The sequence below is a fragment of the Nicotiana tabacum genome, chromosome 16, assembly GCF_000715075.1.
Source record: "Nicotiana tabacum cultivar K326 chromosome 16, ASM71507v2, whole genome shotgun sequence".
Lineage (NCBI taxonomy): Eukaryota > Viridiplantae > Streptophyta > Magnoliopsida > Solanales > Solanaceae > Nicotiana > Nicotiana tabacum.
In genome coordinates, this window is record NC_134095.1 from 28553825 (window position 1) to 28563192 (window position 9368).

Genomic DNA, 9368 nt, shown 5'->3' on the forward strand with positions numbered 1-9368 from the left:
ATCTCACAACGTGCCCCACTTTCCACTTTTGTTGTCAAATATTGGGTTATCTGCTCAATGTGGGGCTTGACCCGGATGGCCTCCCAGCGTTCGATACATCCTTTCCAACTCCATTGCTAGATGACGAGCAAAAGTGGGCGCATGCTCTGTAAACCTTTCATAATCCATTCATTGGCAGTTTACATAACTTTGAGATGTGAAGACTGCCAGGTCATGGATTTGTGCCCTGAAACCTTGGAGACGTTGGTCTTGGTCTTGCAATTGCTGCTGACGAGTGGTGGCTATATCTCTGACACGGTTTTCACGATCTAGAGCTGATTCTAACAGAGCTCGGAGTCTGGCCTGCTCTAATCTTGCTTGCGATCTTTCCCTGTCGAGGTCTGCTTGTTGATGTTCTTTGTTGCATCTTCTTGCCTCTTCTAGTTGTGCACGAAGCTGGTCTTCTGATCGCATCCAATAGTCTTTTTCCTTCTTGAATTGTGCCTTGTCTTTTTCGGATTGCCTATCTTGGCGTTCCTTGTTAGATCTGGCTTCTTCGTTTAATTGTTGGATCCTTTCTTTTGCTTTGCTCAATGCCATTTCATTTTCCGCAAGAATGGAATCATAATCTTGCATTCTTTCAAAGAGATTGGCGATGGTTTTTTGATCCTTCCAGCTCCTCTTTGGCGTTTCAGAAACTCTTTTCATTTTTTGGAATCGAGCATGAAGATTTTCATTCTCACAAGCTAGACTCTTTTTCTCGCCTTCGGCTTCTTGTGCTTGCAAATCTTTCTCCAAACTGAGGCTTCTTAGATTTTCTTTTAGGGCATGGATAGTTGCTTTGTACCCTTTTTCTTTTTCTCCCCAGATCAACCGCTCTTGGATTTTATCATTGAAGTTTTGAACATGGGGTCTTTTTGTTGGCCTTTTTAGCTCAGGTTCTGGTACATCATCCACGCGAGACCGTTTTTCGAACCACCTTGCATATCCAGGATTTATCTCACCCTTTGTAGCGTCTAGGACTTGAGTATCGCTTTTCAAGTATCGGCACCCATTCCACATCTGCTGAAGTAGAGCTTTGGGAATAGTGGCTTCTGGGTGTAATTCGATTACTTGCATACTCAAATCTTCATCATCAGGAACTATTTGATATCTCCCTAGTTGCCTTAGGACTCTTAGTGGTGCATACGGCTGAATGCTTCTCAATCCCAATAGTAGTAGATAACTATTTGAGGTTGACATATGTATTACTTCCCTCATCGGGAGCCATCCCAGGGTCCATTCAATTTGCTTTGCCGTTAAAGCCTTAAGATGAGATACCCATGCTTCTATCCCTTCTGGAACCTGATAATTTTTTGTTCTTTCCTCATAGCTTTCGATGCAATTATCATTGTTTGACCCATACTGTATGATCTTGGGCTGTTGTTGGAGATGTTCAATCACCCATATTTGCAACAAAATTTTGCATCCTTCGAAGACTTTTGCTCCTGATTTGCATAAAGTCAAAGCCCGATAAATATCTGATAGAATGATGGGGACAAGGGTGTGATTTTCTTTAGTGGTGAGGATTTGCACAACTTTTGCGGTGCGAATATCAATTGTTCGCTCTTTATTTGGGAAGACCATGACTCCTAGAAAATCCACCATGAAAGCAAATCGACGGTGCATCTGCCAAGTGTCTTTGTTTTGCTTATTAGTAAGGCCTTTCTCATGAATTTCGAACCCATCTGACTTTCCGAACCTTGAATACAAAAAGTTGAAGGAACAACATCCATTGATGACATTACTTTTCCTGATTTGACTGCTGATGTTCAGAAGACCGAAGAATCGATGTACCGAAGGAGCCTTTGTGAATATCAAGTTTTGATTTCTTAGACTTCCGTCAAAACCAGCATATCCAGCTATCTCCTCTAATGTAGGAGTAAGCTCGAAGTCAGAGAAACGAAAAACATTGTGAGCAGGGTCCCAAAAAGTTACTAACGCCGCAATCAGATCATCACGGGGTTTAACTTTCATAATGTCCGTGAGATTTCCCAAATGCTTGACGACCCATTTTTGACTGTCTTCGCCTAAATCATACCACCACATTTGAAGCTGACATAGAAATTCTTCTGTACTTGTGGATGAGGGGCTTTGTGTGGTGCTCATTTTGTATCTGAAATTTAATTTTGATAAAGTCAAAATTTCATTTTTGAAAATTTATACTAAAAAAAATCATTTTTGAATTTTTTTTATTTATTAAATACCTTTATTACAAAATTTAAAACTATTTTTTTTTCGATTTTTTTTTTTTAAAAAAAAACAACTCATTTTATTCCTTTCTTCTTACCATGATTTTATTTAAGCTGGTCAACAAGCATGTTCGAGGCAAATGAATGCACAAGTACCAAGTAGGATGTATCATGATGGTCTTTTTATTTTTGGTTCACCTGTCCTAGACAGACCCAACCCCTGTGTTGAGTCTCCAAGGCCAAATGCATATGATGCAAATATTCGTTCCTACTAGGGATCTGGTACATGGCTGAGTTATTCTAAGTGTAAATCCTTAGGTTGATTGTTCTAAACCTGGCTTACCCAAACGGACAGTTTGAGCCGAAGCGGGGGCAACGTACCGGGAGCACGAAAGTCTGCCCGGCCTAGTTACTTGTCCCAACTCCGTCTTATTTGGTACGACTCTAACAGAAAGGTGGGTCACGCGCACGTGTACACCATAAATTCAGAAGACTCAGAAAGAAGGGGGTTTCGTAGCAGTTGTATATATTCACAATTCAAATAATATTAAGGCGGTAAAAAAAACGTTTAGCATATTAGCATATAAACAGTTAAAAATCATATAGTAAATAAAGCCAATTAACACAGATTTTTAAGCTCGAATTCTTGAACCCCGAACCAGAGATTCTGGGTTCGGTCCCCAGCAGAGTCGCCAGAGCTGTCGCACCTCCTTTTTACCGCGCCCGCGGGGCGCGTGGGGAGTTTTCTCCAATTGAAGGACAGTCGAAACGGGATTTGTTTATTTGTTTCAGAGTCGCCACCTGGGAATTTTAAGGCGTCCCAAGTCACCACTTTTAATCCCTGAATCGAGGAGAATATGACTCTGTTTATTATTCTGCGAACCAGAAATCCTGAGTAAGGAATTCTGTTAATCCGGAAGAAGGTGTTAGGCATTTCCGAATTCCGTGGTTCTAGCACGGTCGCTTAACTGTTTTTATTATTGGCTTAATTATCTTGATTTTTATTAAATATATTGATGTTACATGATTTTACTACCGCTTATACTTATTGTGATTGAGGACCCTTCTTTGAATCGAATTACGCGTACGTATATTCGTGTTATAAATTTAAAAATGCGGAATTGTGTCACGCGTACGTGTACACGATAACTTTTGGTAATATATTTATTAAACAATCATTTTTTCAAAATTGTGTCGAATCAAGAATATTTGTTTTTCTTAAATAGTGAACCATACATCTCGGGTTTTTATGAAATTGATTTAACGCCTTTGGAAAAATCCTTTTATTAAATATTCGCTCGAAATTGCGCGTACGCATAATCCGAATTTTTTGCTTTTAAAAATATAATCAGGGTACGCGAACGTATCCCTAATTGCGCAAAATATTTGTAATGATATTAGGGATTTTTTTCCACAAATTGTTTATTATATTATGAGAAATCTTCATTTAAGATACCCTTTAATTCTTGAAAAAGAATTCACAATTTGTTGAATGTTGGCCGTTGATTATAATTTCCGCATATAACATGTTCATCCAAGACTATTCAAATTCTAAATAAAGAATAAAAACATGATTAATACTATTCTTCACAAATACAACATATATATCTACATGCCCAATAATGAATTGTATATGAAACTAAAAATGATTTATAAAGGGAAGAATATTTTTTTTAAGAACTTTTATTATTTCTATTTAGTGCAAGTCCTATTTCTAATTGTCGTTGATAAAAAGTGTTGCAATTTGTATATCTCATCTTATTCTCATATACTTGCTTTTAATCTAATAGGCCTAATTATTTATTTAGGATGGTAAATAGGCATCAAATTGATAATAAAGGGAATTATTGTACAAATTAATTAACAGCATTGCTTTACATGCCACCTATTTGTATGTCTTGAAACATTCGTAGCACTTTAACATCGTAATGAGCCATAACAACTCAACTCAGTATCCACTAATGGTTCTATAAATACCTGTTATCATACCACATAAGAACGTACAACTTATATCATTCCATCCATAACTAAATCAAGTATAAGAATAAACTAGCAATATAGTTTTGATATTTTCACTCCATTCTAACAATGCCATAAGGCCTAGTAAATAGCCAATCTTTATGTCATGTTTCTTGCCTTGACAGTTCAAATATGATTAAACTAATGAGATGAAGGACTAACATTATTACAAAGCTTTATACGAACTTTCAAAGTAAGACAATTAGCTCATAGCTATCAAATTGAATTCACTACTAATTAACTAACATGAAACGAAAAATGAAATTTAAACTGATGAACTTGGACAAATGGAAAAACAGAATTTTCAATTCAAGCTTCATTGATGAGTCATGTTGAATCTCTTTCCAACTTAAAATTTAAAAGACATGTACCTGAAAATGAAGGTAGAAGGAGTAAATTTCAGCAGTAGCAGCAGTAACAAAATCAATGGAATAACAGTCTTTCCACAGGTTTGAGCAATAATAAGACCCGAAGAACCCAGATGCACAGTGACAGTACTTTTAGGAAGTTTCAGATTTTTAACTGAACAACGATATTGAACAAATCCGGACAGATTTAATGAAGAGAATGATATTTCTGATTCTGAGACTTGGAACAAAACCGACTAAAAAAAATTTCAAATTTTAAACACAGAATCAACTTCAATACTAACTTCCGATGTAGAATTCTGTTTTAATGTTTCTGTTTTCCTTTCTTTCTATCTTCCTTTTCAGATTTCTGTTTCTGCTTGATTTTCCTCTTTCAATCTCCTAAAATCTGCCCAAGATCTCAATTTTCCTTGTTCTAATCTCTCTGAAAACTGAACTTTAAAATTTCTGTCTGAAAACTGATTTCTCTTTCTCTGAAAACTCTTAAAGTCTGTCTAAATTCTGTTCTGAAATCTCTCCAAAAAAAACTCTTAAACTCTCTTCAAATTTTCTGAAAAACTCCTCTAAATCAGTCCCTATTCCCTCTATCTTATACAGGTCTGTCCCCCCTTTTTAAGTGCTGCCCGGACCCCCTTTTATCTTTTAAAAACAGAAAAAATTCCATTAAAATCTGCCTTTACTACTTTAAATCCCATCAAGTTAACTTTTCCTGATTTCTAGCAGCCCATTATCCCTTGTTCCCCATTAGTATCATTAACTAATAGCCATTAACATACCACTTTCAGCCCTCTATTATATCATATTACCTCACTGTTTCATTACCAGTAGTATCCCTGAAAATCTACTGTTATTACTGAAAAATCAGAACCCACTGTAAAACAGATTCTATAATCTGTATAAACTTAATTATCCTTCTGATTTACAGCTATAACCAATCCTATGATTTTGAGACAGTATATCACATTTCTAATAACTGATTGACAAGAACTGAATTTAAACAGGGGATTCTCAACTGAACACTGAATAAAACACCCTTAAAATTACACAGAACATGCAGGATTATTTCAACTGAAATTCAAAACTGAACTAAAAGCAAACAAATACAGGAGCATTGTCAATATACTGACAATGCCCTGTTCAGAAAACAATATATACATACCATTGACAAACTTTCTGAATTATTAAAGAGAATCAATTAATTGGGAATAACTAATTGACTGAGTTCAATGATAATAAACAATTCCAAACGGATAAACAGGGTATTACAAACAGCATTAATGGCAATAAGAATTTACAAAACAACTAATCGACGAACTTAATCGAGTCGATTACACATATTATGACCACTCGTAAACAATAGAAACAATAGTATGATTCTGATCCAATAGACGAGTATGAGACAGTATAACAGAATTGACTAAAAAAATATGAAAAATTAAACAGACTAATGAAAACAAACATAGAATACTCATAGAATGCTCATAAGAAACAGAAATTACCTCTGAACCTTTAAATTCAACTGAACTCAACTCGACTTGGATTTGGACTTTGTTTGAAATCAAACAGACCTTAGTCGAAGTATTTTCCACTGAAAATACTTCGACTAAGGTCGATTAAACCTCAATCTTTATTCAATCTGGACAGAATCCAAAAGTCTGGTATTTTTAGGGTTCTTGAAAGTTCGATTTGGGATTTAACCATTTCTGGTCAGATTCGAGGAGAACCAAATATGATACAAGGGTGAGGGTAGCCTAGGGGTCATTTGGTGTCAGCTTAAAACGGATCTGAGTTTGTTCTTGTTTGGTCCGAATCTTCAAAAGAAGATTCGAGAAGCTCGGAAACGATTCGAGCCAAACAAACTACAGATCCATACTTAGGGTGGTTAGGGGAAGCTATGGTGTCGATTTAGGGCTATTAGGTTTAGGTCTAAGTTTGGCTCGAATCTTCAAATGAAGATTCGAGAACCTTCAGGAAGATTCGAGCCAAGAGGCTAACATATTCGGATAGAGGGTGTTCAGGGGGTTCTGGGGTGTTAAGGTGGAGACCGGCGGCGTTGATGCCGCCGGGTTTCAGGCGAAGGGGAATAGGGGCGGCTAGGTTTAGGGATTTGGTTTGGAACGATGATGAACAGGAGCGGAGGGGGGGGTGTTTAGTTAGGGGGCCGGGGTAAGGATTATGGGTTTATATAGGGGAATGGTGGGTGGATATTGACCGTCCGATCAATCAAAATAAAAGGTCGGGATCTACTCACTTAACCAAACGACGTCGTTTGGCTTAAGTTTGGGGGGACGGGTTGAACCGGTGTTGGATCGGGTAAGATTATGGGTTAGGTTCGTGGGATCTCAGCCGTTGGTTGGCTTTGATCCAACGGTCACTAATAAACCACAATCAAACGATGTCGTTTTGACTCGTTTGATATTGGACCGGATGCCTGGTTTGTTTGGATTGGGCTGTGGGGGGGATAAATTGATTTGGGCCTGGATTTTAATCCAGGTCCAAAATTTTTACAACTTGTATATATTTTTTATTTTCTGATTTTATTAATTAATAAAATCCTAATCAAAAATAAAAACAAAATTATCATTACAATAATATTAACTATAAAATAATTTTAACTTCACAAAAATATATTAATTACTCTATAACAATTATTTAACACATAGACAAAACATCAATCACACAGTGGAATATTTAGAACGATTGCATATTTTTTGTGATTTTATTTAAATTATCTTTTAAATGCATAATTAAATCCTATATGCATGCAATATGTATTTTATTTTATTTTTCATTTTATTTATGACAAAGTAAACATTTTATGGTCATAACACAAACATTTAACACTATGCAAAAATTCAAAAATTACACAGTAAAAGAAATTTATTTTATTTTTTGATTTTATTTTGGAGTAGTTTTCGTAAGGCAAAAATCACGTACTCACAGCGATTATGAAAGAAAAGTAAAATTAAGCTAAAATAAAGATATTTTATGATCATGTTCAATCTTCATTTCATTTGTGATTTCACCCTCCCTGGCCCAACATTGCTATTCAAATAAGAGATGCACACAACAAGAGGGACGGAATTCAGATCGAAACGACAAACCAAACAAAGCACAATGAAAGAAGTAAAAGTCGGTGAAAATAGCAAAACAATAAAATAAAAAACAACAACTCAAAACATAAACCACAAAGCTTACTGCAGGCAAGGAAATGGCAAATGCCCCACTGAAAACTTTTCTCCTAATGTCCTACTAACCAAGACAAGGGAATGATCCCAAACTAAAAATAATTGACAAATTAACTGTAGAGTTTTCATTTTAGCTCACGTTAGGAGAAAAACTCATTACTGCAATTGAGCATTAATGTTACTAGTAACTTTTAAGTGCTACCACATAGAGAAAATACATCTTTATTTAAGAGAGTGTTTCAAACATGCTAAAGGTATTAATGAAAAGGCAACACCAAGAATAAAGAAAAATACTTACCATACAAATATGATTTCAAATTTCAAAATTAGATGTAAATAGCAAATACTTGGAGAAAACAATACTATGCCTTCCATTGAGACCAAAGGTTGGCCAAGTAGACAGAGAAACACGTTTTAAAACCATTCCATATATTTGTCAACTTAAACCTATTCCATAGATTCAAAGAACAAAGAATTGCGATTCATTTAGAATGGAAGAGGTCAACTACGTGAATCTAAGGTTTAAAATGAGATTTCAAGCAGCGAAGCTAAAATCAATAGGCTCCATATTCATGTTAAACTCGATGCAATTTGATACTAATTCACTGATTACAAAAGTGAATCGTATAGTAATCCAATATGTCCAGCAGAACGGATTTAAAAAAAACCACAGACATTTAAGCACGAAAATGAAACAGAACATAAGCAACAGAGGGAGATCGAATCTAACCAAAACCAAACTTGACAGGGAATACAGAAATGAACCTGGATGTTCAAAATTTCAATTAACTTTGATGTTGACAAGTTCGAACAGAAACAAATGGAATAGCGACAAGCGAATCTGGAACCACGAGCTCGAACCGCGAACGACAACCAGGACTTCAAACGAGCACCATCGGAATTCAATCACACTCCATGCTAAAATCACAAATTGAACTTCGGAGAAGAAAGTGAACTAACTTTTTTGTGTTTATATTTTTGTGTTTTCTAACTTTTGAAACAAAATACCAGAACAAGAAAAGAAATGATTTCTTTTGAAATCGAACAAAATTCAACCCAAACTCAAACTCAAACTCAAACTATATATATATATATATATTTTTTGTATATTTTTTGAAATGCCAACAACACGTGAAAAAGAAAAATTTGAGAAGAAAACAAAAACCGAGAATCCTAGTTTTCCTCACAGTTTCTCCAAATTTTTTCGTGAACCCCCCAAAATTCTGTCCAAGACCCAAATATATATCCAGCCCTAGAAGCTTCTTCTCCTCTTCTCCAAGAAAATCGAAAATCCTCAGAAATCCGTGTGGACCCCCAAACAAAATCCGAAAATCCTTATTTTAACAAAAATCAAAAAATGAAAGTCTTGGATCAAAATTTAATCCAATGGCTCCCATTTTCCAACCTTTATTTCAAGGACTCAGATTTTTTGTTTAAACACAGGAAAAGAAGAAATCCACGTGAATCGGATTGAAATGATGAGATTTGGTACGGAATGAATGACGTGGAAGAAGGAGAAGAGGGAGGGGGGACCATGGCTAACACGGGCGAGCAGAATCGCCCGATTTGGGCGGGTTGGAGGT

General features: G+C 35.8%; 1 long non-coding RNA gene across 1 annotated transcript; it reads right to left on the reverse strand.

The window, feature by feature from the left end:
* Positions 1-4197: 4197 nt before the first annotated feature.
* Positions 4198-9003, reverse strand: LOC142170658 (uncharacterized). The gene is made up of 2 exons (XR_012699956.1): positions 8551-9003; positions 4198-4600 (listed from the first exon to the last, which is right to left on the reverse strand). It is a non-coding gene; the product is annotated as an uncharacterized LOC142170658 (long non-coding RNA).
* Between the last annotated feature and the right edge of the window lie 365 nt (positions 9004-9368).